Genomic DNA, 25,814 nt, shown 5'->3' on the forward strand with positions numbered 1-25,814 from the left:
TGACACACTTTCTGTGCTTAATAGCTATGTCCTCAATTCATCCCCACATGCACTTTCACTCGCTAATGACAAATGATTTAACTCCAATCAGGTTTACCACTCATCCTACTGCATTTACATCCTTTTGAACTTGTGTAAACTCTAGGCAATTGAGTTCGGTCTCTGATATTAAGACAATGAATGGATGTTCCTACATCTCCTGCTCAAAGTGCTCACGGAAACTGCAACGTGGATTCTATTATTCACGTGCACTGGATGCAATGATGAGAGAGCAGTTTCTATAGTAAGGCAAAGGTTTGAAACCAAGTTATAAGTTAATGTATGCTGTTAAGGCATTCGGTTGCGAAAGGCATGGTTGAGTGACGCATTCTAGACTTTCAAATTCAGCAATTTTTGTGGCCTTTGATGATCCAATAACCAAGCTAACCAACGTGCATCTGAGGTTACTCAACTAATGGTATGAACATTATAATTAAATTGAGGAAACCTGGTTTTCTGTTAAGAACCTGACTTAAATGTTCTTAAATGTCATTTAGACTAGACGCAGCTGGAGAAGGTCAGCGGAGTGCCTCAAAGATATTGCTGGGAGGACTTCAACTTTCCAGCTTAAGATATCTCATTTCAACTTCACCTGCAAGCACCAATCGTTCACTGTCTCCCATCCCCCCCCCCCCCAATCGTCTACCAGTTGCTAAATTTGCAAACCGGGTCAACTCCGTACACGTTTTAATGTACCGTACATATAACCATTTTAAAACAAAACTCACACCAGGGGACGATATGCAAGATCTGTTAAGCTCTCTGTGGATCCCAACCCAGTTGTGAAAAGAAATGGTGAAGATAACACCAACAGGTTTGATATTGCTTCATTTATCGATGCTCCACCAGTACTCCTAGAACCGCAGCCTCCGCAAAGTCATTTAGTTGTTGCCGCCGTTGATTCTACAACAAACGATGAGAAAGTCCAAGTTGTAAGAAGGCTTGCACCACCTAAACACTACAACTATGGAGAGTATGAGCGCCCAACAAATTGTTCATACGCGTTTGCAGTTTTTAGTTCGAGTCATTAATGTTGTCGTTTAGCAACTTTTAAAAAAACACAATTTCGTTTCTTTTCTGATATTGGTACTTTGGTTTATTTATTTACTTTAAAAGCATCTTTTAAGTTGGAGAAAAGAAAAGACTGAAGCCCATCTTCAGATTTATGCTTTATAACAATTTAATAAACAATTAAATTAGTAATTTAGGTCATAAACGAGTTTCTTTATGGTCACAATGTAATGATTTAGGCTGTCGTAACATGTTTTGCTAATCACACTAACGTAGCGTCATAGCCAGTTGATATGAACTCTCAGTTTTTTTTGTAACTGCAGTTGGAAAAGAAAACTGGAACTAATCACTGCGTCTTACTCTTTCAACAGGTTCTTTGAAGCAGGAAACAAACATAGGAGGTTAGCAGTCACATTAGAGCATCATTACTGGTGGGACTAAAATGAAAGCCCTTAACATATTATATTAGTACTTTTATGTTTAGGGACAAAGCTAAGGACTTTTTAAAATTTGTAGATTATTGGTAGGACTTTTCTTGTCCCTTAGTAAATTAATTGTTTATTTTAATAATTAATGACATATAAAAGAGAAGTTTTAAATAAAACATATAAAAGAGAAGTTTAACATTAAAATTGAAAACATAAGAAAATTACAAAGTTGAAAAGAAAAAAATACAAACATCATAATAAATAAAAGCAAACAAACATTTTTTTCAATTCATAGAAACTTATAAATTATATGTTATTTGGAAGATATCCAAATTTAGCCCATATATTTTCAATCAAATCATTTTTTAAATGTTGATGGTCTTGTCTATTCCGAACGCTCGTTCGACGATCAATTGTAGTGCCGAGGGTTGAAGGCATAGTGATGGAAAATGTATCCACCTCTTCTCTTTCTTGAAATTCATCAACATCATACTGAGTGAATGATGATCGTTCATCTTCGACAATCATATTATGGAGTATGATACATGCTCTCATAATATTTGCTATTTTGTCTTTATCCCATAAATTAGAAGGATTTTTGACAACGGCAAATCTAGCTTGCAGGACTCCAAAGGCACGCTCGACATCTTTTCGCACAACTTCTTGGGTTTTAGAAAATAATGAATTTTTCGGACCTTGTGGTAGTCGGATAGATTGAATAAAAGTCGCCCATTTTGGATAAATACCATCCATAAGATAATATGCCAAATGGTACGGATTACCATTTACATAGAAGTTTACTTGTGGCGCTATTCCGTTAATAATGTCATCAAAAACGGGTGATCGATCAAGAATATTAAGATCGTTCATAGTACCTGGAGCTCCAAAAAACACGTGCCATATCCAGAGGTCATATGAAGCTACGGCCTCAAAGACAATTGTTGGTTTTCCGGTTCCTCGTGAATACATTTCTTTCCAAGCGGTGGGGCAATTCTTCCACTCTCAATGCATACAGTCGATGCTTTCAACCAACCCTGGAAATCCACGTTCTTCTCCAATATATAGTAGTCTTTGTAGATCCTCCGGTGTGGGACGTCTTAGGTATTCGTCGCCATACAAGTGGATTATACCACTGCTTATTTGTCTCTCTGCTGCCGAGTATGCAGCACAAAACTTGTTAACCTGATCATTGATTCTCTGCCACCTCTTCTTGCAATGAAGATGCTCTCTCTTTTCACCATCCTCTCCTCCATGAGGACTTGCTGCATAATAATCTCCAACCCGTTTCCAGAAGGTCCCCGACTTCTGCTCATTTCCAACAATAGCATCCTTAGAAGTGTTAAGCCACGCACTGATTAGAACCTCGTCATCAGTTGGGGTCCATTTGCATCTTACAAGACGCTCCACTGGTGTGTCTACTGACGCGTCTTCAGATTGTTGTGAACTGAAAGCCGGAATTTCTGATTCTCCAAAGTTAACACTAGAATGAAAACTTTCATAAGGAAAGTTTTCATGGAAAACACTTCCTTGTTGACTGTGAAGCAGTCCTACGTAACTAGGGGACTGAGTATGAAGATTCCTTGGATCCATACCAGTAAGAAAAGAGAAGAGATTTATTGGAGAAATCCTAATGAGATGATAGAAAAGAGAAAGTAGCTGTGTATATTTAAGCGGGATGAGATGGGGTTTAATAGGAGGAAGTGAAGAGTAATAAGTTACGCACATAATGAATAACCATCAACAAAAAATGTCTAATCTGAAGTTATTACACAACTACAAGCTATCAACTATCCTAACAAGATCATTAAAATATAACGGGATATCAAACTATAACGGGATATCAAACTATAATTCTAATGTCTACTGGTGCGTCTTCTTTAATATACAGCTAACATTAACAACAAATGTACTTTAACATTGTAAAAATAAACGATTTTTTTTCAAATTTTCACAGATATCAAACTATAATTCTAATTTGTTCATTCCAAAAATTGTAAATTTTCACAGATATCAAACTATAAATCAGTTATTTTCACATACAATCATACAATCTATACGAATATCATAAAATCTATACGAAACAATCATACAATCTATACGGAGGATGTTTTTTTCCGAACCATAGAATCTATACAATTGTTCTCGAACCATAGAATCTATATCAACCATAGAATGATATCAAACAACCATATAATCTATACGATTTTATTCGCATGCAACCTACACAACCCTACTCAAATATTCAATCTCAGATCGGAGGTGAAAGACATACCTTGCTAAGATTGGGTCGATTCTCAAAGGATTTGGGGATGATAGGTTCTCGACGTACAGGACCGGAAGCGAACCGATGTGGATTGAGTTTGGATTTCGATCTGGGGATCAAACGCTGACAGAAGCTGGGACTTCGCCTTCGGAGATTATGAAAGAGAGAAGACGGATGTGGACTGAGCTTTGGCTTTCGATTTGAAGAGATCGTTCTGGAGATCAGGTCTTCGCCATCGAGCTTTCGATTTTTGTTTTCGATTAGGGAATCCGATTGAGATTTGGAGAAAGACAGAAGAACACAACGAAAAAGACTTTTGCATCTTCGGTTACATCTCCCACTCCAGTGCTGCCACGTAGCCTTAAGGACCAGGCCGAACACCCCTTAGTTAAGGCCCGTTCCAAACGGTTTTATATGTTTTTGATTTATTTTCGACCCAATATAACATAAGGTCCGGATCTAAGGGCCGCCGATAACGATGCTCTTACTACCCAGTCTACCTTCATTGCAACTAAAATGTTTTACGCACAAAACAGTATAAACTGATTTGTTCCTGTTCAACCTGCAACATCCATTGTTGCACCCAGTCAACAAATAAGAGGCCACCCATTAAACCATTTAAACTTCATTACAAATCCATTCATAATATTTATTTTTCAAGTTTCATCAAACCAAGATCAACTAAAAAACAAAAGAGTGAATTTAACATTTTTTTCTCTTTTAATTGCTAAACTCATGTTAGCTAAAATTAACAAGATATTGATGCAAAACCATAACCCAAAAAAAAGAAAAAAAAATAGGATGACAACAAAATATAAAAATAAAACAAAATAAAATTGATTCTTAAAAATGTTATCTCGTTAATTCCAAAAAGCCTTGAACATAAATCTAATATTGATATTAAAATAAAAATTGTTTAATGGCATTGTCCAAACGGAAGACACAATATACAATAATATGAAAAATGCATAAGAAAAATAATAACAATATATGACTTAAAATAAAATCAGTAGATGTAAAAATCTACACCGCCAAAAGAAAAACATATCATACTCCAGGAAAACAATCTCAACAATCATATAAGAATAGTAATAACGGAAATACTGATTCACACCTAATATATTATGAAATGGTTCAAAATGAAAACAAATGTTAGACAAAATACTTAATGAACCCCTCTCCATTGCTACTCTATCCGACTTACCAACTACGATTTGTAAAATACCAAAAACGCACACCTTAGACAATTTAGCTATTCTAATAAAATAATTAATTTAGGTCCGATCAATGTTGGACCTTGATAAAAAAAAAATTCAGTTACTGGATTCAAAATCATTTTAAAGACAGAATAATTAATCAATACGTCTACACTGAAACCCCTAATAGATTGCCACATCCATGACATTGACAAAACATGCGACGATTGTTACTACTTTAAGAGGATAAAATAATTTATTATTTTCATTCAAACAAGATAATCACAAACCAAACACATTTATTTTATTTTTATTGAATCGATCAGAAAACCACTTACAATATTTCTCTTTAAGTTTAACTTCAAAACAAAGTAATATACTACTATCTTTAACCACTAACAAATGGATGCAAAAACAATAAGATATATAATTTGGGATGGGAGAAGAGCCGAGGGAGCGACACCTCAGCATAGCAAATAATAAATTTTCTATTAAGGTAAAAAGATATATAATATGGGATGGGAGAAGAGCCGAGGGAGCGACACCTCAGCATAGCAAATAATGTCACAACTTAAGAAAATTTTCTCTGATACTAAAAAGAGTACGTCAACTGATGATATTTGAAACTTCGACTTGTGTCATACCGAAAGTTGAAACACTCATTAATTAATAGATTAAAAAAATTTTATATTAAATTAATTATTATCTACTGCGTTTTTCATTGTACGGCTACATATTGGTGGAGGTCCAAATATAAGGAGCGGTTTTTATGTTGAGTTATTAACACAAATAGGCAGTTTTTGTGTTTTAATTACATTGGAGAGCACATTGTGCTACATAGGCACTTTTTGTGGTTGAAGACCAAATTGTCCTTTAAAAAGTGAAACTAAGGATGGACATTTAAGTAAAACAACATTCAATCTTGATTAGGCTGGGAAAAGGTAGTTAGATGTTTTGAATTTTGAATAAATCAGCGGCTCATTGGTGGACTCGAGAAGAAATTAAATATAGCTGATAAATTAAAAATAAAGTAATTGTTATTTTTTAATTGTTCAATTATCTCTGAAAAAGAAAAATCACAGTTTACGTGAGAGAAGACGACGGAGAAACTAACCAACGAAGGACAAAATCAAAATCGACGGCGGCGTACCCACGCAAAATCGACAATGACGGCGAGGAAGAAGCGCTCAGGGAAGGAGAAAGCAAAAAGGTGAATTTATTTGTGGTTTCCCAACTGGGTCGCATTTAGGGTTTATATGTGTGTTTGTTATTGAGTTTGACTAGTTTCTTTTTGCGTGCAGAGGTAGCGACGACAGATGAGGAACGGTGAACAATATGATGCCGACCCATTGTGGGATTCATATTGGCGCTTCAGTTGTGGATGTTTGAATTTACACTGGCCTTGCTTAGGCATTTAGGTGGGGACGACGAGTTGAAAATTGCTGAGTTATGTTTGTGAGAAGCTCCTACAACACACATGGTTGGTTTTGGCGCAAGTGCTAGAGGATGAGCATGATCTTCATGTAACTAGTTGTACACATGTACGAACGTTTAAGGTTGTACATGTTACATGTGATGTACATATGTACAACAAAGAACATATGTGTAGACTTTGCATACTATGCATGTATGATGCATGTATGGTTTGCAGTAGAGGTGTGTATTGATTTTCCGTGTTTCTGTGTTTGCAGCTGACTGTGCAATATGTGATGGAGTATGAGGAAGATAAGGAGGATGTTTGGGACAAATTTAACAGTGAGATTTTTGATCGTAAAGTTGCCAACATGGTTGAGCTTCTGAAGGCTGGGCACAAATTCAGAAATCAACAATGGGGAGGCGGTGATGCAGCTGAGCCTAAGTACATGTGAACAAACTAGTATGTACATGTATACAACACATAGTGCGTACATGTGTACAAGCGAGTATTTAATGTAAAGTAGCAGGATGACTGTTGATTCTAACTAAAACTCTTCGGTCTTCACATTAAAAATGTATTTTTGTAGTGTATATGTAAGCTAAAATTGTACAAAGTATTGGCTAATATAGGCAAATTGTAAGACCTCTCTTTAGTCAAAAACTAAAATATGTACTATCATGGTCAATGATTCACATGTACACAAGTTCAGTTGTACAATGATTTCTATATACACCGATTATTTCATATATTTGCAGGTTTAAGTATTTGTAAGATCTATAGTGTCAACATGTACACATGTATTTCGGTGTCCATATGTACATCAGTTCATCGTTGCATCTATTCGGTTTTAACATATAATTACAAGTTTGAATATTTGAAGGGCCAATATCATCTAATATCAACTGAAATCGTCTAGCATAAAGTAATTGATTCATAACAGCCAAAGACATGTGTAGTAGAGTACCTACACTAACCACATTTTTTAGGAGTAATCTTTAAAGGTCATGATTTATAAGTACGTCTTATGAGGGCGCTGTCCAAAAGTAATGGTTTCTAATTTATGATGTATCATGTGTACAACTGAATATGATGTATCCGTGTACACATATTCAGTTGTACACATGTACTTACGTGCGAGTAACATGCCATATCAGAACCACAAGTGATATAGTTCAAAAACGATATAGATAGTGGATTAAAGCGTTTTCATTACAGCCATAGACATATTTAGTAGATTATTAACATGTACATGACCAAAAAATTCCCAAAATAAAACACAAAAGGCTGCAATATGGTGAATGCACTATCTAAAAGCACCTTCTTGTGGATATAGAATTAACCACGATCATATAAGAGTGGGGGATCAATGTCATTAAAGAACTATTTGATGACATAAACATGTAATTCACGCAAGAGGATGTTGGGGCGAAGAGGTACAATCTTTGACATCACGCAAGAGGAGTTACCAGAAGTCTTCCATTCACCGGCAATAACTATACAATGATCCGAAACCTTCAAACGGTGAACATCTGACATTAGTCTATTTATGTGGCTTAGATTGCACAAAATTAAAGTTAGAAAACTAACCAAACAGTTATCCAAAAGCTAAACATCAAGATTAATGATTTCTTGAATTTTTCTGAGAAAAAAAGTAAGAAGAAGAAGATGACGAGAAAGATGATGAATAATGTGAGAAATAAACTAAAATAGTACGAATAATCTTGACTGTTTAAGATGAAAGTATAGCAATTGATCTAATGATTCATATTAGGTAGATAAATGTCATGTCAAAATCTAGGAGAAATAAGCTGAGCCGTCGGATTATAAAACTGATCAATGGTTGTAATTAAAGTCTGCCTATTATTTGTTTTAGTTAAAAATGTATTATGTTGTGATTGAATAAATTAGTTAGATTTTGTAAGCATTAGTTACAAAAAGTGTCTTGGTAGAACAATGTGATTTAAAGTGTAATAATAAAGATATAATGTGACCTGCACTGTAAATTTTTCTTTCTTTTACGAATGTGTCTATCCCGATAACCGTGTGCGGATTTACTTTTTATTTATTGAAAAAACACAAATAGAATACAAATGAGGTGAATGGTGACTATAAGCCGTTTTACAAAAATATAACCGTCCCGCCTATTTGTCGCCATTCATTACCATTATTTCTCTGATAAACAACATTTTAGACAATCATAAAAGATGTTCTTAAATTCTCGTACGTAATTAGTTAACTTTAAACTGACAGTCAGAATAACAAATATCATAAATTATGCTACATAATTAGTTAACTAAAATTGATTAATACTGAATTCGGCAGTCCATATATATAGAACATATATAGAAAAAATTAAATCTGAAATTTAAATGAGTGAATTCGAAACATATTGATAAGATGATAATATTGAAAACGATAAAGCATTCAACCTAGTAAAGATCAATAAATCCAAATGTTAATCCATCGAATGTATATGAAGAAAAACTAAACTGCAAATCTAAACCCTAAATTAGAATATGGAAATGCAAACATATTCCCTATATATTAATCCTGGAGCACTACAATATATTTTCGTAGCCACGTGTCATCACGAGAATGATTCTTATAATTGTTAGAAAAATAAGTTGGTCCATATAAACATATACTATTATTTTTATTAAACTAACTATCAAATTAATTAGTAGTGTACAAAATAATAATTTTTCTTTCCTTAAATAAAGCTACGAAATTACCTAATATAGTTAACATATATATGACAATTAATGATTATGAATAATACATATTTGATAACAATTTTTCTAACCTCTCTCTTTTTTGTTTAATTTTATACTATTAAAATAAATTAAACAATCACATTAAGCATATAATAAAAAAAATTAGATATTTTCTTATATGTTATATTTTGAATTTTTAAAAAATTACTAAAAATGGTAAAAGTCCCACATTGAAAATTTTGTGATCAATGGTTTAACTTTTTTTTTTTTGTTCAAGCAAGATACAAATGATGATCATATATCGTAGGGGTAGGCGTTCGGATACACATTCGGGTTCGTATCGGGTATTTCAGTATAAAGGTATAAAACCCGTTCAGATATTTCTACACTTTGAGTCGGATTCGGATATTTTATGCTCGGGTTCAGATATTTTGGGCCGGGTTTGAATATTTAAATTTTGAAGAAAAATAAATAAATGATTCATTTTTAAGTTTTTTGTATTTAAAATCTATTTTAACTGGTTTTCTAATTTTAAAAAAAATAAACTATTAATAGGTTTGGAGATAAAACTTTAAAAATAGAAAGACACTAATTTAGTTGTTGTTTTGAAATTTTAGATGAAACTTTTGTTAATGCAAGAAACAAGAGCTTGATATATATTTTAAGTGAGTAGCAAATAATGTTGTCCATAACTATATGTATATTATCTAATTTTGAGCAATAAGCATCATTAATATAAATATTTTGACTAAAATGAGAGAAATAAACTAGAAATATAGGGTTAAGTATACTTATGTTTGGTTATCTTCGGATATTCATTCGGATTCGGATATTACCCATTTAGATTCAAATATTACTCGAACTGGTGAAATAAGTAATTTGTTTTGTTATTCTAGAATTAGATGGTTTTTAAACCGAACTGGTGAATATATACTAGACAGACATTTATATTTCGAGTATGCACTTATATATTCTATAACAGTTTGATATATTAGATTTGAACACTAATCTGTAATATAGTTTGTCTTTGATTTTTTTTCAAAATTTTGATTCTTAGATATGTATCTGGAGTGAAACTAATTTTACAGATGTCCAATTTTTTTTTAAAATGACACTTATTTAATTCATCGAGTTCATAGAAGAAACTAAAAAAAGAAACTTAATTCATATCAATAAAACAAAGAAGAGAATGAAAGCATAATTTTATAGAGGTAGATAATAAACTCACTTATGGAGAGTCAATAGTAAGCAAATCAAGAGCAATAAATCTAATCCCCTTTTGTCAATATACAATCGATGTTGCCTATTTGGTTTTGGTGATTTGTGTCAGCCGCAAAACTTAATTTTTTTTTGTGCATATGAAACCTTAAAAATAATTAAAATAAGATGTAATATGTTAACTCTTCAACAACGATGATATATTTAAGAGACCAACATTTGTATTCGTCATTTTATAATCGATAAAAATTGTAGTGTTGCAAAATGTTAAAACTATTTAATAAACAAACATTAGCATAAAAACTTATCATCAGTTTAAACGACAAAACAATAGTAAAAAGTTACAATTGGAGGAGGGGGGGTCCAGAAAAATCATAGGACTAATTAGCTAACACTGAGAAGCTGTTGGGCTTTAATAAGATTTGCTGGGCTTTAGCTTGTTATCACCTGTAAATAAAAAGAAAAGTTAGGAAAGACTGAACTCTCTGCTCAGCCGCCACTACAAAAAAAAATGCCACATATTATTATCTTCTCATTCATTACATTTCTCTCACCAGCTTAAGTTCCTGTCCTAAATACCATTTGGTCTTTTTTTTTCCCTCTAGATCTGTACTGTCTGTTAATGCATCATAGCTTCACATAATTACTAGTTCTGTTCTATCTGTGTGATAATTTTGGTAAGGAAAATAAAAACGAGGGTTGTAATCAATTCGATTGATTTGAAGATATGGCAACTTTGAACCCTTTTGATCTGTTGGGTGACGACGCAGAGGATCCGAGCCAGATCGCCGTCTCCATCGCTGCTGATAAGCCCAAGAAACCTGTACCTGTTTCCGCCGTGTCTGCTAAGTCATCTGCTCCGTCGAGGCAGCTTCCTCAACCTGGTGAGATTCGCTTCACACGATTAGCAAGTTATTAAACTTTCGTGTCTATTTGATTCCGTTTGTGTTATCCGGTTGTTTTTTTCTGAATGATGTTTGATTAGTGAGAGAGGCTAGGAATGATGCTCCACGCGGCGGTGGACGTGGTGGTGGAGACCGAGGATCTAGCCGTGGTGGTTACAACCGTGATTTTAGAGGCGGTGATGGTAACAGTGGAGGATACAATAAGCCCTCTGAGGAAGGGGGGGGGGGGGGTTCAAAGCCTTTCTATGAGAAACGTAGTGTACCTGGTGTGTATGGCGGTGCTCCTCGCGGTGGTCGACGTGGTGAAGCTGGTGAAGGTGAACGTCCTCGAAGGACATACGAGCGTCGTAGTGGAACTGGCAGAGGGTCTGTCCTAACCTCATTCAGTTTTTGTTGTTGTTGTTGATACATTAATCTCTTTTAAGGTTAAGCTTTATGTTTTGGTGAAGGGGTGACTTCAAAAGGGAAGGAGCTGGTCGTGGAAATTGGGGAACACCAGGAGAAGAAGTTCTTGTTGTGTAAGCATTTCTGATGTTTTATTATGATAGTAGTGATTATTGTGAATTTGGAATAAAAAGAGAAGCTATTTGTCTCTTTTAGGGAGACTGAAGAAGTTGCTGGTACTGAGATTGAGAAGCCTGCTGGTGATGAGGTTGCTGCTGATGCTAAGAAGGAGAACACTGCTGAAGTCGAGGAGCAGAAAGAGCCTGAGGATAAGGTAACCAGAGGAATTAAGATAGACGTTAGGTTGCTATAATAGGACATGAAACTGAACTTACACTTGTCTCTGCTTTTTTTTTTTTTTTTAATTCTCATTATTATGGCTTGTGCTTCTGTAGGAGATGACTTTGGATTAGTATGAGAAAATACTTGAGGAGAAGAAAAAGTCTCTTCAGTCTCAGACCACCTCTGAGAGGAAAGTTGATACTAAAGTGTTTGAATCAATGCAACAACTCTCAAACAAGAAGTCTAACGATGAAATCTTCATCAAGCTGGTAAGACATATTACATCCATGTCTTGTCGACTTGAAACACTCTTTACCAGTTCTGAGCCTTGCTTTTGATCTGTCTCCCAGGGTTCTGATAAGGACAAACGCAAAGACGACAAAGAAGAGAAGGCTAAGAAGGTTTACATCATTTGTCCAGATCAAACCGTTTGTAGAAGTCTAATAAGTTTACCTATGGATGTGTTCTATGTTTTGCAGGCTGTGAGCATTAATGAGTTTCTGAAACCAGCTGAGGGTGAGAACCACTACCGAGGAGGAGGCAGTGGTGGTGGTCGTGGAAGGGGACGTGGTGGTCGTGACCGTGGAGGTGTTTCTGGTGGTGTATTTGATGGTTACCGTAGTGAAGCTGCGCCTGCCATCGGAGATACTGATCAATTCCCATCTCTTGGGGGCAAGTAAGATCCAACCTTGGATACTCCTGCGGTCTCCTTCAGTTTTCCTCATCAAGACTGAAGTGTTTCATGCTGAGTGTTTGCTGGTCTGTTGTTGTCAGGTGTAAATTGTTAGTTGTTGTCAGTTTTTAGAGTTTCTGCAGACTTATGCCTGACCGGTCTTTTTTTTTTAACGTTTGGAACAATAATACTCTTTTCTATTTTGGTTTTACCACTTAGTGTTTATAGTTGTTTGTGAAAAGACAGACAGTTCTAATGTTATATGCTTTGAGTCTTCTTTGCGTTCATTCTATTTGCTCTTACATATGTTACAAGATCTGTAATACTTTGATCTCTTGGAAGTTGGAATGCCATGATCTCTGGTTACGGGAATTTGGAAATGGCATCAGGTTTCTTCCAAACGGCTCTGGTTAGAGGCGTCTGTGAGTCGGTGATTATCACAAGGTACATGAAAGGAAATAAGGTTAAATTAGCTGAAGTCTTCAAAGACATGACAGTGAAGACAAATCTGGTAACTTGGAATGCATCAGTTATGCCTGAAATTTTCTCGGCCAGAAGATGGACTGAAACTATACAGAGCAATGCTAGAGGAAGGCATTTGGTTCTTACTCGTCTGGACTGGGCAGTGTACTGCTCGGATGCTGCGAGTTATCAGCAGTACAGATAGTGCAAATCTACATCGTGTAACGATATAAAACTTGTTAGATCAGTAAATACTGCAAGTGCAAATGTGGAGAACTTGGTGACGCTTTCAAACACTTCAAGAAGATGAAAAAGAGAGATATTGCGAGTTGGCCTTGTGGTGACGGAAGTGCTAGTAGCCTTCCGCTGCTTTGCAATATATCTATCCGCGTTGGAAATGACTAGTTATCAAATTTAAAAGTTCCCAACGAAGAAGTGAAAACACATTTCTTTCTTTAAAAGAAAAGAAGAAGAGAGATATTGTGGCCTATGATATGGATCTTTGTTACGGTTTTACTGGCCTGTAACCATGCTGGAGTAGTGTTCAAGAACCTGATAAATTAATCTACAGTGATTGCCATATAGTAATCAATTGTATCACGATCAGAGATAGAGAGACGAGAGATCATAGCGAAAGACACCACATGGTTTCACCATTTCATAGATGGGTGTCGGTTACTTGTTATTATTAAAAAAAAAAAAAAAAGGAGAAGAGCGTTGACTCTCTACTGGACAAATCTGACGTGACGAGACGAGAGTATTTAAATGCGTTCATGTGCGTTAAAAAGTTTCGACACTTTGACTTGACAAGTTGCGTTTAAGGAGAGGAAGATGCGTAGATCCGCGAGTGGCTCAAGAGTTTCAGATCAATTTTCCCAGGCGAAGCCGTCACACTCACGGTCTATGAGTCGATCTCAGAGTGTTAGACTTGTTGAAGATGCGGAGCTGCATTTGCCAAGGTACGACCCGAGTTCTCAATCGGGTAAGAGAGAGGAGAAGTCACGATCGAGATCTGCTGAAAATGTCGTCCATTTCATTCCCCTTCTTCTTGTCCTCTGTGTTATAATCCTCTGGCTCTTCTCTCGTTCAGGTAAACCATTCGTGCTTGGTTTAATTGGTTCGATGTGATTGATTTTTTTTTCTAATTTCAATCTGATTCGTGATACTAAAGTAACTAAACCAGTGATGTATGGTTTATGTCAGCGGCTGTCTTTTAAGGAGTCGAGGTTGAAGAAGCTAAAGGCTGTTACTTGTTTCCTTTGGGAAAGAACCAACTTTTTACTGCCAGAACTGGCGCCACGCAAATGTTTTTTTCTTTTCCTTTCTTTTTTTGAATTTTGTTTTTTCTTTTCGACAAACCAGCCTTCATTTATATAGCCTTGTTTTGTTATAAATGTGTAATTTCACTATGTAATACTATTTCTACGTCAATACTCAAAAATTGTAAGACATACAAACTCATTTTCAGCAAATCACTAATCTAACGTTTGTATGTCTTACAATTTTTATTAGTTGAGCATTTCATAAAATTGTTATATGGATTCGTGTTATTATTGTTTAAATTAAATTAAATTAAATTAAATCAAAGAGAATAAAGTTTTTTATATCTGATGATTCCCTATACTATAAGACACACTTTCTGTACAAATATTAGAACACGTCCAATAAAAGGTTTTTAACCTAAGTATCTCAGAAAAATATTTATACAAAAAATGATTGAGATACAGATTCTGCAGAAAGAATTTTGAAAATCTTTTTAGAAACCCACAAAACAAATGTCAAGCACTAAGCGATTCATTCTTTTAATTTTTTTTAAATACTTTAAATTTAACTAGTTAATAAAATAAAATTTAAAATAATAATACTTTGTTATTTAGATACTCAAATTGAGTATACTCAAATAATAATACTTTATTAGGGATGAGTAAAGAAACCAAACTTGAAAATTCGAGCAGAATCAGATCCTATAAAAATGAATCCAAACCGATTCGAACCCGACATAAATACCGAATGCATCTTATTTTATGGTATTTCGGATTATGGGTGTTATCCAAACCGAACCGGACCTAAATAGATACCCGATAGAATCCGAAACATTCAAAATTCCAAAAAGAACTTGTACCAAACATGATTTCAATTCATAATATGTATCTAAAATACACTAAGATATTATTGAACATCTAAAATAATTATCTATTAAATGAAGGTTGATGGCTGAAGGTGGCGGTTAAGCTTGAAGATTTTTTAGATTTTGGTTTTGTTTTAATTGAATAATGTTTCTCGTTTTATCAAAACTTGGTTTTTGTTTTATGCTTTCATTTATTTGGTTTTTTTTCTATCAATAACTATGTTTCCCTTTAATTTGATCTTAAATGATCTTGTTTGATGTTCCTTTCTTATTTTTGATTCTATTTTACTTATGTTTTGGTTACACAATAGGTACAAATCAGCCCTTTTAAAATGGAAGAGCCGATTTTACTTATGTTTTGATTACCAAATAGATACAAATTAGGTACTTTTAAACTGAATAACCGATTGAGACTCGAACGCGAAAGTACATCAGGTTGTACCGGTTGTTTGACGATTTACTAACCCGACCCAAATCCAAACCGGTTCCGAACCGAACTTTCATATAACCCGAATGAAACTGATTTTGATATATCCAAAAAATCGAAACTCTATTGGACAAAATCGAAACCCGATTGAAACCCCAAATACCCAGGATTAACTCAGATATAGGTTGTGACCATTGGGGTTGTTCTTTAATAAATAAATAAATAATATTTCAATCTGGAGACAAAAAAGGAAATAAATTGGGATCTAAATCAAATCCAGCAAAGAGTTACTACTTACATATAAAAGTGGTTAAACTTGAAATTTATCCTTCCAAAAAAATTTCCAGGTTTGTCTTGAATCTTAGATTAGATCGTAATCAAGCCGACCGTCTTGATAAACCTGCGATTTAATCTGACAAGAAAGCATCAATTCCTACTCATATTAGATTTCAAAGTTCAAACAAAATCTGGACTTGGTTGTCTGAACCAAACCTTGTTTGAGGTTTCTGTTTCGGTAATAATCGACTAAAAGTGTCGTCAAACTTTCCTACATAAGATGCATTATCTTTTATGGAGTCCCTAAGTTGCTAAAAGTTTAATGCTTCCATTTCTTTTCCACAGGCCTCATACAAGAAAGACATTATCTACGAGCATAGAGAGAGTATCGAGTCAGTTTTGAAGATGCAGGAACCTTATTTCACTACCATAACACAACTAATATTTGTAAAGAATAATAAGAACATAAAACAAAATTACAATACCGAAATAAAAGAATAAAAAAGAATTGCAGAGTCGAGATAGTTAATTTCTTTCCTTAAATCTTTAAACGACTCGTAGTATGACGGTTTCATAGAGCTCAGATTCCCAGGATACAACTGAAGCATTGTTTCTGTTTACCATCACCGAAAAACAGAATCTATCGAACCTAATTTTGTGTTATACTCTCAGACTCAAAATTAAAAAAAAAATACTAGCATAACTATTATGAGTGGGATAATTGTTTCTTGGTTGTATACATGTGTGTTCTAGAGAATATGATTTGCTTCCCTTTTATAATCAACTAAAAGAGTCCAACACTAAGTCATAAGTAGAGCATTGAATCACGTCAAATGTCATAAAGAATATTGATTCCTTTTGACCATTTTCATAACGTTAACATTCAAGAAAAGATATTGTAAATTTGACTAAATCAAACACCAATACCATTTTCTTTAATGGGTTATATTTTATATGAAAACAAACATATAAAATTTTCATGAATAAGATTTAAGTATAAATCCACATTCAAACCCAAATATTCACTGTGAGACATTTGCTAGGTTTTATACTTGGCAAAATCTAAAATTTTATAAATTATAAAACTCTCACATTGGATTGACAAGCAGTTACACTCACAGTTATTCCGACGAACGTCTTCGTCCGGAATCTTATCGAAAATGGTCTAAAACCATTTCGTCAAAAAACGAGTTCCAACGGAAGACAATCTCTAGAGCATAATATAGACTCAGTTTGAAGCTTAAGTAGATTTCCTATGCACTTTTGGGAATCATGACTGAAGTAAAGCGACCTGGTTCTTCTTCTTCTTTTTCTACGAGGATCACAACAACACTCCTTGATTCTCTTCAGAAATAAACACATCTTATTCCCAATCATGTCTTTCGTTTAGAAGCCTTGGCCAACATTGTGCACACACGTTTTGAAGCTAGACAGATCTAGCAAGAGTCTAGAGAAGACGCTGTCTCTCTCTCTTTTACACCTCAAATCCCGCTACTTCGTCCTCTCTTGTATAGTCTCCATAACCGTCATCACATCAACTTCCTTCTCACACGACCAGGGCCTAAACCCATCTCTGAAGTCATCTTTTGCTTCAGTGAAGTACTCGTGGATGCGAGTAACATCAACTTCCATTGTTGTCTATGGTCTCCTCGCTCTTCCTCTACTCACCAGTTCCCATGTTTATTTCTATCAGCTCTCTTTGGTTACACACCTACACTGCGTCACCTCATCACAGTTCTCTGTCTCGGCATTGAGGTCGTATACATAATGGCTATAACAGGGCTTGGCCTTGTCATCTCTGTAGTAGAAGAAAGATACGGTTAAAGAAGGAGCGGCTCTGATGAAAGGGAGGAGGATAACAGGATTGGCTTTGGCGGGTGTGTAGGTGTTTCTGTCGAGTTTCATTGGTCATGGGATGGAGAAGCTGGCGAAGGAGACTGGTTTGTATGTATGGGGGCTGAGTTATGTTGTGTTCACAGTATTTTTCTGTGAGTGTAGGAAACGTTATTGAAATAGTGATCCAGATGTTGCTGATGAAGAGGGTCTTGCTATGTAAAATTAGCTGAAAGACTTTTTGTTGTTAATTCTCTTGTACATTTGTGATATACATTTTGTTTTGGTTTATTCATTGTTTTAAAAAAGAGCTTTGGTAACATAGACGTTGGCATGTATGTTCTTTTAGTTAGATTTATGGCAGAGTTTTACTCTCATTCGCTTGGTGCATCTCCCACTTTCTCAGAGCTGGTCTAGGGCGAAGTAAAACATTGTTCTTGAGTTATAATTTTTTTAAGAGTTAATATACATAGACATAGGTCTCCAATATTTCTTAATCAAAATTCTTACTAAATTCTCTCTGGCCCCAAAAATCTCAGACCGATTCTGCATTCTCTATATCATTTTCACTACTCAGTTTAGAGCTCTTGGTCGTACTCTTACCAATTTCTGAAGTCCCCAAAATCCCTACTATTAATTATCACATCCTCTCAGATTTCAAGCACGGCATTGAATTCATTGCCACTATGTGAGCTTCAGTCCCAACGAAATTAGTTGGTTGCCTCGCTTAATATAATATAGAAAGCTTATGAGACAAGTTTCCGAACCAAAAACAAAAGATATCATTGTGTTCCCATTCATTCGTTGGCAACAGAGATATATCAAGACTATCATGTTTCAAGTATTTTAAACTCACAAATCCACAGCCTTTAGAATCTGCTAAGTTGAATTTCTCTAAGAAGCGAAAACAGAGGAAGTTAGAACAGAATGGTTCTGCCTTCTGCGAAAGAAGAAATTACAAACAATCTCTGGCTCCAGAGTTGGAGATGTAAACGGGTTCTAATTTGAGCCGTAAAGCAAGTTCTTGTTCTCAAAAAGTTCTCTCCAATAAAATCATCTTGCCATGGACGATCCCAAGTTGATTCATAAAACAGAACAAAACAGAATAGTAAGATGTTTCAGTTACCTTAGGAAGTAGAGTTTCTACGGAGACAATGAATAATCCATGGTAGTCGTTTCTGTATCTTGTTGTTCGGTTATCAAATGATCAATACACAGGCTTCGTGATTTACTGATCAGTTTAAACTTAAGCTTACCCGCATTCGCTTCTTGCTTCTCTCAGTCGCTTCATCACATCTTTCTCCACACTGTTGATTGTATTCACTTTCAGAACCGCTAGCAGCTCCACCTGGTGATGGAGAGAGATTCAAGACTCTCACACCACATCCTTTTATCCTCTCCAGAGACAAGGGACAAGTTTGCGTGTAGCGTTCAGGCCCAAATCTCACGCAAGAACAAGCATAGTTATGGAGGAAAAACTCAAACTCCACATGGTTGTAGTCAAGTTTAGATTGAGGACAATAGACTTCTCCTAGCGGGAACCCGAAGTGGAACATAACCAGATGATCCATCTTACATGAGTCCACGTCAATGTAGAAATGATGCACACCGCTTTTGCCTCTGACGTAGCAGCGCACCCCGATGTTTACAGAACGATCCTTGGGGTCAGTTGGGGGTTCAAGAATGATGCAAGCCTTGAATCCCCAAATCTTTTGAGAAAGAGAGCTCTGAGGTAGAGAGATAACTAGGTTACTTCCACCAGCTCGATGCATGAAATATGTTGGCACTTCTCTACCGGGTAAGATGGCATAGTCGAAATCTGATTGCAGAATGAGTTCCCGCGCATCTCCATCCATATTGAAGCAGTTATAGAATTCAAGACGACTCATTGGATTGAGGAAGGGGTGAGATAAAATCTGGAGAGATTCACAATTCTTTGCACATACTGTTAATAACTTCTGCCACACGGTTTTACCACCCAGATGCAATATTTTAAGAGGTAAGGAAGCATCATTGGGCTGTGATAACTGCTCAACAGTGGTGACCATACCTGCATCACTGAACGCCTTGACGCTTCCACATTCTGAAAAGTCAACCAACGCAAGACATTCCAGTTTAAAAACGTTTGGTGCTACGTTTATTAACCTCTTGCAGCCACTCATGGTGAGTGTAGTGAGCTCAGTGAACTTCTCAATCCAAAAAGGAACTTCTTCAATCGAAGTGTGGTCTAGAGAGAGGAGTGAGATTCTCGTTGAAATCTGAGGAAAACTTCTTAACATTGAGCATCCACTGAGATCGAGGTGACAGAGAGATGCCAAGTTAACATCATGTGGAAGAACCTCTAGCCTTGTGCATCCTTTCATGTTCAACTTCTTCAGTTTGTTGAGATTCCTAATTGAAGAAGGAAGCATCACCAAACTTTTGCATTCGTTTAAATCCAAATACTCCAGACAGGTGGCCTTTAAAAGATTTGGAATCTCTTTCAGGCTTTCACTTCTTGACAAATCCATCCTCCTAAGGTACTGAAGCGACTGAAACAGAAAAAAAAAAAAAACACATTGTTACTCACTAACAAGTTTTTGTGCTAATTGTGTATTTTTGTTAGGCGATGTTGCTACAATATTGTTAAGTCTTATATTCTCTACTTTTGTGCATGCAGTCTTAATGATTCATAGTATAATTTTAGCATAAAAAGGAAGGTCAAAACAAGCCTCTTATTGAGCAAGAAAATAGTAACAATGGTTTGACGTGAATGTTACCTGGACTCCTTCCCATAGCTTCACAAGCTTACTACCTGGCATTATGAGTTCAACGAGATATTCTGCGCAGAAGTCAGAAGGCATATATCTCATAGGACAGTCACTCCAAACAAGTTCAGTGAGCCCAGAAATGTTGCCAATGAAGAAACAGTCTTCGTCTTCTACTATGGAAGTTCCACCTAGTAAGAGCCTTGAAATGTTACTTGAAATCCGAGGGAAACTTCTCAACCTTGCGCATCCAGTGAGATTAAGATAGTTGAGAGATGCCAAGTTGACATCTGACGGAAGAAACTCGAGCCTTGTACATCCACTCATGCGCAACACCTTGAGTTCATTGAGATTACGAATTGAAGATGGAAGAAAAACCAAGCTTTTGCAATCGTTGAGTTCCAATCTCTGGAGTTTGGTGGCCTCTGAAAGATCTGGAATTTCTTTCAGGTTTTCGCATCCTGACAAATCCATATACACTAGATTTTTAAGGAGCTGGAAACAGAAATGAAAGATGCATTAGTTGATGTTGAATGTGAAGAAAAGGGAAATATATGATGAGTAGTTTTAGTAATCTCAGTTTGTACAAAATACCTATCTATCTTAACCCAACCCATCCTAGGTAGAGTCTTTCGTAAATCTTCCCATTTATATTTGCTTAGCCTAAGCCTAACACACCCCATCCAACTTTATTGGGAATTTGTGACACTAGCCAATCAGGAGATGCAATAGCAACATGAAAAAAGACCAATAGTTCCTCCTCCTATGCACAAAAACATTAGTAATGAAAATTACGAGATCGTTACCTGAATTCCTTCCCACAACTTTTCAAGCTTGCTATATCTCATTGTGAGCTCAACGAGATATTCTGCATGAAAGTTAGAAGGCATACATCTCATCGGACAACCACACCAATCGAGGTCAGTGATCCCTGAGATATTCTCTATGCAGGCAGACTCTTCTTCTTCTATTGCAGTTCCAACAAGAATGAGCCCTGAAATGTTCCTTGAAATCCGAGGAAATGTTCTCAACTTTGAGCATCCACTCAAATTGAGGTAAACAAAAGATCCTAAGTTGGCGTCATTTGGAAGAGTCTGTAGCACTGTGCACTCCTCCATAGACAAATTTCTCAGTTTATGGAGATTCCGAATTGAGGAAGGAAGTGTCACCAAAGATGCACATCCCGAGAGATTCAACTTCTCGAGATTTATGGCGTTCGAAAGATATGGAATTTCTTTCAACTTCCTGGACCCATCCAATCTTAACTTCTTGAGACTTTGAAGTGGTTGTAAACAAGGTAGGGCAAAAGACCATCAATCATTCAATATATTTTCGAATAAATTATATGTGACTGAACAACCTTGTTCATTATTTGATAAAAAAAAATTTAGCATAAGACTTCTAAAACGGAAAGTTAGGCGAAATTGTTGAAGGATACGAAATAAAAAAGGAAAGTAGTACCTGGATTCCATCCCACATCTTCTCAAGCTTGCTATTCTCCATTGTGAGTTTGACCAGACAATCGGTTCTAAATTTAGATGGTATATACTTCAATGGATATTCATCCCAATATAGCAATCTGAGTTTACGGGGTAAATAAACAAGGCCTCGAGGTAAACACAATATGTCCTCACTGGTTTCCTGCAACCACTCCTTGTATATTTTTAAGAATTGGAGATTACGCATTCCTTTGAATGATTTTCTACCTATAGATATTGGCTCGTTGATATCTGATGTGTTTAAAAATACGCCTAACACATTTTCTGTACCCTGCAAAAAGTATCTTAGCAATTAACATTAGTTTATCAAACATCATACTTTCTTAAATTCATACAGAGAGTTAGAATGTCAAGCATGTGCGAAAACTCACAGTATTATCAGCAAAAACATCAGCAATATCTTTAGCATCCACCAAGAATCGACGTTTTCCAGGATTGTAAATAGACTCTGCACGAACGATTTCTTTACCAAGCTTCTGTAGCAACTTCTGCATCTGTACAGTTCTGTGCGGTGGCGTTATACATATCAGGGACTTGTCAGCCAGGATATTAAGCCCAATGTTAGCACTCTCTCCAAGCAAGTTTTTGATATAGTTGACTTTGTGACCATTAAATAAACACGCGATATAAAGGAATACGTCTTGATCTCTGCCACTTAACTAATCATAGCTGATCCTTAACGTTTTCTCTATTTTACCATCTAGACCATGTTCAAGCCTCAGCAGTATCTCCATCCATTCCTCCTTGTCCTTCTTCCCTCTTAAAGAAGAACCCAAGACCGTGAGACCCAAAGGAAGATTTCCGGCAAGGTGTGCAACTCTGCCAGCTAGCTTACTGAAACCAATAGGAGGAGAGTTTTCCCCAAAAGCAGATCGACAGAACATTTGCAGAGCCAGATCTTCAGAAGGGAACTCCACCTCATAAATAAGATCAATGTTATGAGACTTGAGAATCTGCCTGTCTTGAGTGATCACAATAATTATGATCCCTGATCCAAACCATCCCGTTTCTCCCACCAAGGTCTTTAGTATCACAAGATCATCCACATCATCAAGGATGATAAGAACTTTCTTGTGCTTCAGACGTTGCTTCACCACACCTAAATGGCATATCTTTAGGTCCTTCTGGCATAAATAGAAACTGTTCTTCCCAACACAGCTTCATGCCATAGTCGTCTCGGATGGTTCTCTTATAAGCTACAAAAGCTCGATGGTGAAACTGGCTAGAGAGCTGAGTGAATAACACTCTTGCGATGGTAGTATTACCAATCCCAGAAGGCCCCAAAATCCGGACCATTCTAGCTTCCTCAGATCCCAAACACAGCATTGAACTCATTGCCTCTAAATGAGCTTCAAGACCCACAAAGTCACTAAAATCATCATGCGATGGTCTTACTCTAACCAGTTTACTGAAAACATCGCTGGCTATCCTCTCAATCATATCCGCTTTGCTACAGCTAAAACCCGAAGATCAAATATCAAAAAGAATCCAAGTTTTAAGCAGTAGAGTTGAACAAAAAACAAAAACAAAAACTTACCAATTGCGAGAATCCTCTCCGGCCATATTTGCTACCTCTGCTAAAGCTCTTATCCATCTTTTTTTAACATCCTCCGGTTTGCCCTCGCACGTCTCTTTAAAGACCTTGCCGAAGTCCCCCTTCTGCTTTCTAACATGAGAAGGGTCAACGTCGTAGAAAACCGGAATCACCATTTGGTCCAACTCCTCGAGTCTCTGATCGCCGATAAAAGCTCAGGGCCGATAGGGCGGATTCCATTGTCTCTGAATGTTGTGATAAGTTTGCGATCGAGAGCCTTGAGGAGGTGACTGAGGAATGATTTTCTGACATCTTCACCGCTGAAGCTTGGGAAAACATCGTATTTCCGACTGCAGGAAGAAGAAGAAGACGCCATGGGAAAGCACTCTGAAATCTAATAAAAGTAAATAATTAGAGAGAGGAGAATATTTGCGTCTGAAAGACTTTTTTTTTTTTTTCTTTTTCATATGGCCACATGTATTCTTCTTCTAATGCTCTTAATGCCATCATCTGCATGATAAAATCAAAAAGCTCTATTCTATGAGATAGTTCATCCCAATGGTTGCCTTGTGAACAACGACACCCTTCACATTTGCAGAATCAAAACAATACATATAAAGACTTGTCAGAGCCCTGAGCATGAGTGTTATCAAAGCTATAACCCAAGTTGAACTATAAACAACAATATCGGATGCTAAATATGAGTACCTACATCTCATATGATTGATTATACCGAATCCATAAAACGTGTAATCTTCTCAAACAGATCGTTTTTGGGCATACCCAAACTAGAGGCCAACACCGCGCAGAAAGATGTGCATCAGATTTTGAAATGGCCCGAGTTAAAGTAGGTGATGGCATAACTTCGAAGTCTAAATCGTTGATGCCACGCGATATTACCTCTCTTCCGCAGGCTGTAGAACTCCTGAGTTTGACGCGTGTCTAAGTCTTCCACCACTGTCGAATGCTGTGAATTTAGGCATTAGGGGGTAAATGGAGAACATGCGGGATAAAATGGCACATTGTTTTTGAATCTTTTGTACATAAATGCTACTGCTTATCTATATGCACGCAGCAATACGGTCTCGGGCATTCTGCGATTACAGGCCCTCTTCAGATGAGCCTATACTACTACGTTTTGTATGACCTAATCCTGAGAAAATTCCTCAGAGCCACAATTCTGACCACGTTTCAAAACCATGGAAGTTGCTTGGGAGGATGTATGCTTTTAGACTTGCTTGAGTGGCTGCTCAGGTTTTGGTTTAAAATTTATGGATATCCAGACTGAATCAAAAACTGAATAGTTATTTTGGATATTCAAATATAATAAATATTTTAATAGTTATTAGTTATAGTTATATTTAAAACAACTAAAAACCTACTTTATTTATCAATTCAAAAATTAGTTATTTTAAATTAAATTTTTCAGAAAACCCAATTTTTTCAATTTCAATAGTTATATTTTTCAAAATTATACGATTACTGTGTGATTCTTAAGTGCTCACGCACGGGTATAAATATTATCAAATTATATATATTATAATTACTGATTAATATTTTAGTTTTAAAATATTTTTTTGAAAAAAATATAATGTTATTTTAATTATACATGTGATTTTAGATATATGAAGTTTAGTTGGTTTGACTATTATTTGGTATACTAGATTGTACTCTAGTTCTCTCTTTTTTTTTTTTTTTTGTGATCGACTTATACAGACTCATACTGACTCTGTGAACCAAACCGGGAGATCTTGATCCATGTGAACGACGAAAGACGATTGCTTCCTGACACTGCGTGCTAGGCCATCCGCCTTTGTATTTTGCGTCCTTGGTACATAGATAATCTCTGAATGGAGGAAACTCTCTTTCACGGCCTTTAAATCTTCTAAATAGTTTGCAAAAGCTGGTCATTCTTCTGGTTCCGAAACCATCTTCACCAATTGAGAGTAATCCGTTGCAAATGTAACCTGAAATTGATGTAAGTTTCTCATGCATTCCATTGCCCAAAGTAGTGCTTCCATCTCCGCATGAAGAGGGGAAAGACTAGCCCAGACATTCCTCACCCCTAACAACCCATCAAATCTTTCTAGAGTACTAAACCAACCCTGTCCGGAGAAGATATCATTCTCTTTCCAGGAACCATCTGTGAAACACCATCTTCTTGGAATGGACGGTAAAGTCATAACCTCTATGTGCCGTACATTCCCCTGTTCATTCAATATATGTGCCTTAGCCTAAAGTGTTGACTTTGTTTCTGCCAAATTTAGAGTGTCTCTAGGATCAAAGTCCAGATTACTAAAAACTTTATTATTCTTTCC

The 25,814-nt window shown here is 36.1% G+C and overlaps 2 long non-coding RNA genes and 3 pseudogenes across 2 annotated transcripts; 3 read left to right on the plus strand and 2 right to left on the minus strand.

Moving 5' to 3' along the window:
- Positions 1-7,514: 7,514 nt before the first annotated feature.
- Positions 7,515-8,569, minus strand: LOC125591625. Its single transcript, XR_007327731.1, has 2 exons — positions 7,942-8,569; positions 7,515-7,866 (listed from the first exon to the last, which is right to left on the minus strand). It is a non-coding gene; the product is annotated as an uncharacterized LOC125591625 (long non-coding RNA).
- Positions 8,570-10,765: 2,196 nt separating this feature from the next.
- LOC106415499 lies at positions 10,766-12,866 on the plus strand (annotated as a pseudogene).
- Positions 12,867-13,542: 676 nt separating this feature from the next.
- Positions 13,543-14,483, plus strand: LOC125591626. The gene is made up of 2 exons (XR_007327732.1): positions 13,543-14,142; positions 14,256-14,483. It is a non-coding gene; the product is annotated as an uncharacterized LOC125591626 (long non-coding RNA).
- Positions 14,484-17,039: 2,556 nt separating this feature from the next.
- LOC106412870 lies at positions 17,040-17,939 on the plus strand (annotated as a pseudogene).
- Positions 17,940-18,480: 541 nt separating this feature from the next.
- LOC106416152 lies at positions 18,481-25,171 on the minus strand (annotated as a pseudogene).
- Positions 25,172-25,814: the final 643 nt, after the last annotated feature.

Source organism: Brassica napus, chromosome C8 (assembly GCF_020379485.1).
Source record: "Brassica napus cultivar Da-Ae chromosome C8, Da-Ae, whole genome shotgun sequence".
Classification (NCBI taxonomy): Eukaryota; Viridiplantae; Streptophyta; class Magnoliopsida; order Brassicales; family Brassicaceae; genus Brassica; species Brassica napus.